The sequence below is a fragment of the Palaemon carinicauda genome, unplaced genomic scaffold (genome assembly GCF_036898095.1).
Source record: "Palaemon carinicauda isolate YSFRI2023 unplaced genomic scaffold, ASM3689809v2 scaffold663, whole genome shotgun sequence".
Taxonomy (NCBI): domain Eukaryota; kingdom Metazoa; phylum Arthropoda; class Malacostraca; order Decapoda; family Palaemonidae; genus Palaemon; species Palaemon carinicauda.
Genome location: NW_027171942.1, coordinates 59,948 through 71,825, shown reverse-complemented (window position 1 = coordinate 71,825; position 11,878 = coordinate 59,948). Strand labels below are relative to the sequence as shown.

At 34.4% G+C, this 11,878-nt stretch overlaps 1 protein-coding gene across 5 annotated transcripts in view; it reads right to left on the bottom strand.

Annotated features, from left to right (window-relative positions):
* Positions 1-7,946: 7,946 nt before the first annotated feature.
* Positions 7,947-11,878, bottom strand: part of LOC137637329 (ketosamine-3-kinase-like) — a 40,424-nt gene continuing 36,492 nt past the window's right edge. For 3 of the 5 annotated variants that reach the window (XR_011043556.1, XR_011043557.1, XM_068369568.1), the window contains one exon: positions 7,948-9,556. The gene's annotated coding sequence lies outside the window, so the exon portion shown is untranslated. Of the gene's footprint in view, positions 9,557-11,878 lie in introns of all 5 variants that reach the window. The other 2 variants (XM_068369571.1, XM_068369570.1) reach the window with 1 other exon arrangement.

Sequence of the window (11,878 nt, the reverse complement as noted above, 5' to 3'; positions counted from 1 at the left end):
TAGAGAGTTATGGGGTCCTTTGACTGGCCAGACAGTACTACGTTGGATCCTTCTCTTTGGTTACGGTTCTTTCTCTTTGCCTACACATACGCCGAATAGTCTGGCCTATTCTTAACAGATTCTCCTCTGTCCTCACACACCTGACAACACTGAGGTTACTAAACAATTCTTCTTCGCTCAAGGGGTTAACTACTGCACTGTATTTGTTCTGTGGCTACTTTCCTCTTAGTAAGGGTAGAAGAGACTCTTTAGCTATGGTAAGCAGCTCTTCTAGGAGAAGGACACTCCAAAATCAAACCATTGTTCTCTAGTCTTGGGTAGTGCCATAGCCTCTGTACCATGGTCTTCCACTGTCTTGGGTTAGAGTTCTCTTGCTTGAGGGTACAATCAGGCACACTATTCTATTTAATTTCTCTTCCTCTTGTTTTGTTAAAGTTTTCATAGTTTATATAGGAAATATTTATTTTAATGTTACTCTTAAAATATTTTATTTTTCCTTCTTTCCTTTCCTTACTGGGCTATTTTCCCTGTTGGGGCCCCTGGGCTTATAGCATTTTGCTTTTCCAGCTAGGGTTGTAGCTTAGCAAATAATAATAATAATAATAATAATAGAGAATGAATACAATATCTTCTCTTCTCTACAGGATACAAAACACAAAAAGACACAGGAGAGAAACAAGTTTCTTATAACAGAGGTTACGATGATACCTGATAAAATCCACTGGCTCTTGTAATGTCCAAGTGTGAAAGAATACAAAGCCTAGATTATATCATACATGGCAAAGGAACAGTATTTAGACAAGCTGCTCAAAACAGCATTACCTTAAGTATGACATCCAGAAAAGATAGTGAGATAGAAGTACGATACAACAGTCATATTGATATGACAATTTTTGAACCAGCACCTGAAAAATGGCTGGTTTAAAGGTCAGTCATGAATGGCAGAGGCGAGGGACAGTGACAATGCTCTACCTAGTAAGAATGACCTACAGACTGACCATATATACATATGATCACCACCCAAGGGCCTTCTCCCTCAAGCTAGGACCAGGGTGGGCCAGGTAATGGCTGCTGATGATTCAGCAGGTGGACCTATAGGCTTCTCCAAAACACCCATTCTTAGTTTACAAGTATAGCGATACTACAAGAAGCTATCAAGCTTGAGCGGGTCTCAAACCCTAATCCAGCTTCTATTAGGGTACCATAACCAAGGTGAAAGGAGAGCATAAGAAAGCTCTTATAACACATCAGCAACCAACTTAATTTTAAAGACTTCCATGGTAAACGAAAGGGAAAATCTCTCAATTGCCACAAATGAAGGGAAATGTCCTTATGAATCTAAGCAAATGGAAAATTCTTTATACAATAGACTAAAATCCATAGCAGATTTACAAATGCAAAGACAAAATACAGTAAATTTCAGTGTATAATACAATCTTTAAATAAGACCAGGTTGAACATTAGGGCACATTTTAAAGAATTTAGGTCTGCTAAATCCTTTGGACCACAGAGAAAGAAATCACTATGGATTCAGAAGCTTAGGTATAGTACCGGAAAAATTCCTTTTATGTGGGAACATTAAGAAAAGACATTAGAATACTTGTACTGCACAATTCTTCTGGCCAAAAGAGAATTAGATCCAGAATATAGAAATGCAAGCAAGAACTGGGTTTAGGAATAAGTCTCCATTGGGAGAACAGGATTAAGTGAAGTGAAAAGTTTTCTAAGTTTCCTTGAAAAAGGAAGCCAATCAAAAGCTAATTACTGTTTACTTATAAACAAAAGAGATTATAATGTTCGAGGTGAACATCAAAATGACCTCGGGGGAATGAGAGAAATGATACTCACAGGAGTATATCATTCCAGCAACTTCCTCAGGACAATTCATTCCAATATGTATCATGACTTTCTGAGTCTTACAACGAATGTCACGGGGCTACACAACACAAAAAAAACGTCTTGGAATAAAGAAACAATACTTGAAAAGTCAGAAAATAATTTATCCGCTCAATTTATCTTTGTATTCAACTAAAGTGCTGAGTCTACTTTTGAATTCTTTGTCGTTAGGTTAAGGCCAAATTGCCTGAAGAAAATACTGGCTCAAAAAACTGAGAAAACAGCTACTATTAATATGGGTAAATATCTCAGATTTTTTACAGTTTTATTGTTGGTGCATATGAAAGAATCTTTAAAACCAACAAGATTCTTTTCCACAGTTAAACTTTGCCTCATAAATCCTATGGTACGTCTATATAGTTAGCACTAATGCAAGCTTTATAAGTAAAATCCCTCATTTTCAAATAAGACTTTCATTTCAGCACTGCATTTTGATCAATGCAAAATGTTAGGTTACCTATTATTCTAAAAGCAAAATCTCTAATTGGGATTTTATTTACTGCAACATACTGGTATAACTTTAAATAACAAAAACTTTTTCATTAGCTCATTCCCATTTATGCCTTCGTCTCCATACTTCTTTCTAAATAATATTTCTAACCGACAAACATACATTGATATCGCTTCAGACGCTGTGCATTTAGTGCAACTGGGGTGCGGCCATTGATCTTAGCCATCGGGAGGCACTGTAAACGTAATAGAAGCTATGCAGTAAGTGGAAATGCTGGTGACCCAGTGATTTTTGCATTCTGGAAGAATTCTAAATGTTGTAGAGAGAAAATAAAATTACAGATCACCAAGAATACGCAGCGACGATACAAGAATCTCTGAATATTATAATCAACTTCAAAAGTCCTTCCTAAGCCTACAATCTCAATGTGATTGAAACCAAGATTAGTTGCTGTGTCAAAACAAAAAATTCTCACTGGAATTCTTATAAGTCGTCAGAACAATACTTTGGCGTAGATTACACGTAATCAAAAGTAGATTTCATAGTCAAATACAGTTTACTTACAGACCAGTCTTTGAAAGGTAAGGATTCTAACATTGCGATCAAGTTAATCCGACTCTTATGACTACGGTAAGCAACTCTTCAACCTATAGAATCTCTTGACAGAAGCAAGCAACAAGAATCACCCACAAGGAAAAAACTGCTAATACCAGTATGCTGTTCACATCAAAAACAGCATAACAAAAGGAATAGGTGAAGAGAAAATTCTGTGAATTAAAGAAGTCATCTCCTAAAACATTTTCTGCTATTCCATTGCCCTAGACATCAGACATAAATTTCAACTTCATGAAGCATCTAAATTGTATGGCAAAGACCAACGAGATATTAGAAGATCATCGACAAGGACAAAAAGATAACGGAAACTCTCTTCATATTACCTACAGCATTCAGTAGCAAATATAAAATGGCGACCATATCCGTATCACATGCCTAAGCAAGGCTTCCATGCGATTCATATATCCATATAAAAAGGCCCACAATATAGTAAACATTATAAAATGCCAAGAATATTCCTATTTGCATACCTACTGTGAACGATACCATTGATGGCATATCAAGTTCTCATTAAGCAATTCACAAAATGATTTCTACGCCATTTTATGAAACAAGACAACATTGGTTTATATCAAAACTCTGAACCTGAGAAATGGAATCTCATGAACTCTCTCTCTCCCTCTAAATTAATTGTTATAGTAATCCTGTTTCCTTTTCCTGAAAGATTTAGTATCCTAAATATAATAAAAACATACACAAAGTTCCTCCATAACTTTTAGTGGGACATGTTCCTTTTAAGAACTAAAAATGCCCTATGGATAATGACTCAATATTCACCTTCTCATGACTTTTCAGTGTTTCTTCAAATGCAATGATATATATGTAAATATATTCCACGTTATATAACACTGAACCAGAAATAGCAATACTGCATCCACAAATCTACGCATAACATTGAACACACACTGAAAACTGTTCATTTTCAGCTCAAATAAAAGAACATACATATAAAAAAAATCGAGAAATGTTTTACAAGTAATTGATACATTTGTACAATATGAAGAAATGTTTGCTTAACTCTGATGGTACTATTCAAGATATACATTTTAGTGAATATGACATCCTCACAGTAGAAAATATTCTGTTTATGAAAATCTTTTTACTCTCAAAGAATAATAGGTCTATAATTTATCATTTTGTTTTCTTTTAATTCTGTTCTCATAATTAATGAGCTAAACATTTGGGATATGAACTGTATTATGGCATATATAGTACAGAGCATGACTGATTTACCTTAAGAAACATTTGATGAAAAGAAACTTTAACCTATATGAAAATTACCAAAAAACTTTGTCATATTGACAACACTTTCCTCGTAATCTTATGCCAGGTACAATATTAGCAAGGAGGAAATTCTTACTGTAAAAGTTTGAAAAAATTATGAATTGGAGTTTCAAAGACGTCTTAAATAACCGAAAGCGCTTTTAAACATCTCAAATTCTGTTTTCACTTCCTCGGGAGTCTTATACAGTACGAGGTAATTTAGCTCCAAGTTACCAAAGTAGAACGGGAAATATTTAAACTATTCAGCAAGTTACAACAGATTCAGAATCCATCTTAAGATTCAGCGTTATCTAATTGCGTGCTATTTCAAAAACCTATGCAAATTAAGATTATACTATGTAAAATAACCTCTACCAATAATAACAAGATCTCAACAAAATAGTCTTAGGCTATAAACATCTTTAGATTAATTTATCAAGCTGTCTCCATACCAATTTCAGTTAAGAGTTACCAAATGGAAGTTGCTCAAGTGGCAGAAAATGGCTCCCGGCAACCGGATACAGTCGTCACTTGGCAGACTATTCCCTCGCGAAGCGAAGAGACGCACGACTCCAGACTTGTCGCGGGAGTTCCCCCGAGATCGCTTCCGACTCCCAAGAGGCCTCTGGCGACGGGACAGAAGGGGATTGCTCATTGGCGCCAACCAATCAGTCCTCCAAGGCCAGCCCCTAGGTGTGCGGGCACTTGCCTTTATTTTTTTTTAACATTTCCAATTTTACTACGACTACGTCTGAAAGAGAACTCTGTCTTAAGATTGGATACAACAGCAATTTCACATAACATCAGTGATATAATAATTTCCCTTAGACATAAATCTTAGATCACAATTAGCAAGTTTTTAAGTATCCTATCAGAAAATATACAAATAGCAATAAAAGGAATATTTCCTAGTAACTTCATAAACTAATTAGTAAAGGACATAATTCTTTAAACTTGAGAATTTAGTTGCTATAATGTCATGCTAATAATTCGTTTTATATTTCCAAAGTATCGTAAGAATAACTAAACAGTGAAGATTGCAGGAATTCTACGCCTAAATACTTAGTACTTCATCTACACCCTCAGTCTCACCTCATCTCACACAACAGCTATTTTGTTGTAAGATTCTTAATTAAATCCTACACCTATAATATTCCATATACTGTCAAATAGCGTACACAGTAACTGTTCAAATATTACTACTGTACTCTTAAAAATTATTCAACTAAATCTGACATTAAATTTTTTCTGCAGTGAAAATCTAACCACAAACTACACAATTTTCTTTCCTTTTAATTTTACTCTGTTCCTACCTGGCTGTTCAACTTCGCTAACATTAACTCGTTCTTTAAAAAGGCAAAACTAACTTTAACAGTTTTCTTTTCCCTAAGAAGCTTTCTGTAATATTATATACAGGTGAGGTGAGTTCTCCCAAGACTGACGATTCTTATTTATATCTACAAATAGCTACGAAACCTGGAAAAACTATTAAATGGTTCAGATATGAAATCTAAAAACATTACTTAATGATCTAGATAACCTACAAAACTTGAAAACATTACTAAATGATCTAGATATGCTACAAAACCTAGAAACATTACTAAATGATCTAGATATGCTACAAAACCTAGAAACATTACTGAATGATTTAAATATGCTACGAAACCTAGAAACATTACTAAATAATCTAGATATGCTACAACTTTCAAAAGGAAAAACTAACATCGACAGTTTTCATTTCCGTAACAACTTATCTACAATATTCTATATAAACGAGATAAGTTTTTTCCAGCTAAATCATTAATAAAAGACAAACAATTCCTATCTATAGCCACAAATATCAATTAGCTAAATGATATTCGGATTTATGTCAAGAGAAATTAATCTAAACATATAAAAATAAGTTCTCTTTTACAATAATCAAATTACTGTACATAGTAAGTTTTGATGTACAATATATAAATATAAAAAATGTACATTACTGCAGCAGTGGACAAATCAAATGGTTTTTAACTCAGGACAAACCTAGACTTGAGCAAACCTGATATTCATTCATATGGCAACATAACGTCTATGAAGCCATACTATAGTGAATATAATTCAAACGAGATACCTAAATACTGTACAACCGGTTATCTTACGATACGTCCCTGATTTATACACGATATCTTCGGATAGTCGTTCCGGGGGTTAGAACCCTGTGATACCCGACAGTAATTCTCTTATAATATCAATCGCAGAAATATCATACAGTAGGAAGCAGCCGGAGGGAACTTCCATCAGGACGACATGGTTATCTCACCCAAAAATAAATTTTTCCTACGTCAAAATTCCTTTAAATACCTATTAAAATCTGCAAATTGTTTATTTCCACGCACAGATATGCATGTGCGTTTCAAACTTTACTTTAAAAAACCATATATTAAATTTGAATTTAAAGTTACAGAATATTTAATTCTACTTTAAAGGAACAGAATGTCAAATCATACTTTCAAAAAAGATTTGTTCTGTGATAAATCTAAAAACAGGTTACTGAACCGCATATTAAATTTGAGTTTAAAGTTACAGAATATCAAATTCTACTTTAAAGGAACAGAATGTCAAATCATACTTTAAAAAAAGATTTGTTCTGTGATAAATCTAAAAACAGGTTACTGAACCGCATATTAAATTTGAACTTAAAGTTACGGAATATTAAATTCTACTTTAGAAGAACAGAATATCAAATCTTACTTTAAAAAACAGTTTTGTTCTGTGATAAATCTAAAAATAAGGTAACTGAACCTATATTTAAATTACTTAGCAAGTAATTAATCTACTAGTCCTCCTGCCTAAATTTGAGATGAAAACTCTGTTTTGATGGGTAGCAAACTAACAGGACACAGATTCCTGCGTAGAAAATCACTACAGTTCATAATGACCGACACAGATATCTAAATTTTATACAATTTAGATTTCTAAAATAAATACAATTTGACCACTGCTGCAATAAAACCTTAACATTAACCCTACGATGTTTATAACTGGCAGACCCCATTTGGAGTTTCTCTACAGAAAAGGAGAGTTCTTTAACTACGGTAGTTATCGGTTGATGTCGAGGTCTAGATTACACACACACACTCACATACAAACAAGAACACTTTTCATTTGGTTAACCAAACGGTAACTAATCCAAGCATCCCTGAATAAAATCAAGGCAATATTCGTTAACCCCGTGCCTCGTTCTAGCAAAAAAAAGTGTCTTACATGCACTATGTCACAAACATTTTTTTCAAAACAGTTGAGCCTTTCCTCGTTTGAATGAATAGTATATGATTCTCAGGTAGTTTTGTTGAGGTAATTAACTCTATACCTTCACATATACACATGCATATACTCAAACTAATTGTCCATACACTTTTTCTTATTCTTCCTGATTCAGCATCTACTTCTCATACAAGAGGATATCATTTACCCATTCACACGCACACACTCGCACTCACTCACACAAACCTCTTCTCCAATAAGTAAAATGTGATCTGCCGGTTATAAACTCTTTCAAAAACTAAAATAACTCCTAACTAACGCAAAAATTAAACAGATCAACAACACAGTGTCAGGAAGGTATTTACCCTGATAACTACAAATTAAAGTTTACATCAGTTGATTCAGACAAGACAATCAACTCTAGACAAAAAAGAATTTTCTCTAAAGTAATGATAAAGATTTACCGAAACTTGAATTTAAGTAAAACCCTTATTTCAACAATAGATTCATAATGATCCATAATGAGTTTAAACACTTCCTGACACTTGGTTGTTTACAAAGCCTTAACGACTCAAATTATTTCAGGCAATTCAGCCAATAGCAGAACGTCCTCAACTTACAAACATTCGGAGATAGAAATGCAAATGCAACCGATACAAATATCAGATATTGTATCAAAACTCATAATGAAATATTGTAATAAAACAAAATAGTATAATATTGTAGTGGCTGATGAGGTAACGTCCCTGACTGGTGAACCCCAGGCTGGGGTTCGAGGCCCGCTCAAACTCGTTAGTTCCTTTGGTCGCTACAACCATTCTTGTGAGCTAAGAATGGGGAGTTTGAGGGAGCCTATAGGTCTATCTGCTGGTGAGTCATCAGCAGCCATTGCCTGGCCCTTCTTGGTCCTAGCTTGGGTGGAGAGGGGGCTTGGGCACTGATCATATGTATATATGGTCAGTCTCTAGGGCATTGTCCTGCTCGATAAGGCAATGTCATTGTCCCTTGCCTCTGCCATTCATGAGCAGCCTTTAATGGACTATTTGTTTACTTTTGCAGCTGAAAATCATAGTCATGTGAATTAGGTGAATCCTACCCTAAGACAAAATTTAATAAAATTTGACTTACAAACAATTTGACTTGAAAATATCATCTTTGAACCTATTAAGTTTGTAAGTTGAGGACTTTCTGTAATAAAACTAATTAAAAATGACATGGTTTTGATTACATCATATATTAAAATTTTCAATAGCATTTCTATCATCCAAGCACTCAGGTATTTAAATGATCGTACCTCAAGCAAGTACTCGGTCTTTCCTTTGCATTATTATTACTATCATCATCATCATTACTAGCTAAGCTACAACCCTAGCTGGAAAAGCACCTTCATTCACACAATTACATATTCCTTAAAATCTTTAGCTAACAAAAATGTTACCAATTCTGAACCACGTCTATGTTCCCACTTTCACTTAAAATCAATCTAGCTGAAAATGAAGCCCCTTCTTCAACTAATATGAAATGAAAATCTCTCAGTTATTATTATTACTAGCTAAGCTGCAACCCTAGTTGAAAAGGCAGGATCCTATAAGCCCTTATACAAAGTACCCAAATGAGGAAAGGAAATATGGAAACAGATAGAATTGTGTGCCTGAGTGTACCGTTAAGCAAGGGAACTTTTGAGAGACCTAATCCTATCATATAAGTGAAGAGAACGACCATACTATAATACAAAATGTGTTAAACTTCGAAGCTGAAGAAGACTCGTTTCTAAATCAAGGAACTGGTGACATGTATATGAATGATGTATCTAGTCTAATGTCCATGAAACATACACACACACAAACAGATATGCTCAAATTTCATACTGAAAGCTTAACATCAAAACTAATGACGCTAGAGTTATAGAGGATTTTCGTATTCAATCCAATGAAGACTCTTGAACTGCATAAATGCTATGGCCCAGCATGGAGGCTCCCCTGGTTGAGTTAAAAGGACGCTGAAGACTTGAGCGCTGGTCTGTAGTTGAGGGAGATTTTACAACTTCATTTTACGGCATTATGATTCCACACAAGATGATATTATCTGAAACAAAACAAAACAGTTTTGGTATTAAAAATATTTGCATTAAAACATTTAACAAAATATTCATAGCAAGTAAAACGGTTATAAATATTTCATATTAAATAATAGAACCTTATATGAATTAATATAAATGCTCATAAAAATATATTGTACAGTGGAGCAGTTTCATCATAAAAGTTCAGATAATTTTCATAATTTCTGATGTACACTTGTAACACAATACTTATTTACGTTTTAGTTAACTCAGTGGTTTAGTATGACTATGTACCAATAAATATCTTAGGCCCGAGATTTTCCAAAATATGTGGATAAAAATTTCTTAGGCCGAAATTTTCCAAATCCAAATTATCTGGATAAAAAATAAAATCTCCCTCGTTTCTTCCCAAAAACAATCTAATGTCTCAGACAAACTTCCATTCATTCTCCAATTAAACATTCCAAGATTCTTTTTTTTGGAATAAATGCTACTAAGAATAACTAAATCAAACCATTCACATATACTGCAAATATCCAACAGAACAGAAAACAAAGTAATATAATTGTAATACTATATCTTATGAAAAAGAAAAAGAAAAGTGACAAAAGAAAAAGAAAACAAAAGAAAAATAAAAGCAACAAAAGAAATAGAAAAGTAACATAAGCGCAAAGCCAAAATACACGGAAATAGAAACCAAACGAAGGGTGAAGCTATGAAACCATAAGGAAAATAAACCAGGAACAAGAATCCTTCAATTAAAACAACCAACACTCGACTTCATGAAACTATACTAGATTCCAAACTCTTCAAACATTAAATCATTAAAATCCAGAACAAAGTAAACTCTCAAGTGTGTTGGTGGGTTGCCACTTGCCAGTAACTACCGACACCTCGTTATGAATCTTGACAACAGAGTTCCAGCTTCGATGAAATTATACTCCTAAGAAAGGGCAATGATAAGAACAATAGATGGATATAAACAATATGAAAACTAAAACCTCAAACATTGATTTAACTTTCACCATTGCACTACAGTGGTATTACAAAAACTGAGCCTCAAACATTATTCGTTCATTACTTACTTTACTTTTACTTTAAGGGCTGCTTTTCTGGCCCTATACAGCAGGGGAACCCTACTCTCTACAGGACCTCCACAGTCATTTTATCATAGTTGTTTGAAAGCTTTCGACAATCCACACCGCATATTGATTGTTTATTGTCAAATCGACACTATCAAAGCACTCATAGAACATGAAAGTCTTCAGTTTCATCTTGAAAGCCTTAATATTTCTAATTTTTCAGGATGTCTAGTGGGAGCTTATTGTATAGTGTCAGGGCTACATATTTAAATGCTCTAGAGCCTACAATAGACACAATCTTGGAGGAACAAAGAAATAACGCATGACATAAGCATGTATTATGTTTGAATACAATCGAGGTAGAAGGTAAAAAGAGTAGTAAACATATTCATATCAAACTACAGCTGGAAGAATAATGAGGAGCCTTCGTTCTGAAGACTGGTGGATACCCCAACTCCCCGGTATACAAACAAGAGCTCTCTTGCTTCAAAACTACAATTACCATTCCAGCTCTCCTTAATAAGGTATGTTATGCTAAAGAAAGAGGGTTTGTATTTCACGCAAGAACAAATTGATCTTAAAGTTTATTTCATCAGGAACTGAAATATATCAATAACAATTTTGGAAAAATGTTATTTTCCTTAGTAAAATAAATTTTTGAATATACTTACCCGATGATCATATAGCTGCATCCCTGCTGCCCGACAGAAAAAACCTACGGGCGGAATACGCCAGCGATCGCTATACAGGTGGGGGTGTACATCAACAGCGCCATCTGTCAAGTAGGTACTCAAGTACTCGATGTCAACAAAGAACCAATTTTCTCCTCTGTCCACTGGGTCTCTATTGGGGAGGAAGGGTGGGTCCTTTAATTTATGATCATCGGGTAAGTATATTAAAAAATTTATTTTACTAAGGAAAATAACATTTTTCAATATTAAACTTACCCGATGATCATGTAGCTGATTCACACCCAGGGGGGTGGGTAGAGACCAGCATTACATGTTGACATTATTATGAGCTAAGTATTCCGTATTTCATTTTAGCAGTTATTCAAAATAACAAGCATAAAATAAATAAGTACCTGGTAAGGAAGACTTGAACAATTACTCTGCCTTTTTAAGTACGTCTTCCTTACTGAGCCTCGCGATCCTCATAGGATGCTGAGCGACTCCTAGGAGCTGAAGTATGAAGGGTTGCAACCCATACTAAAGGTCCTCATCAAAACCTCTAATCTAGGCGCTTCTCAAGAAATGATTTTGACCA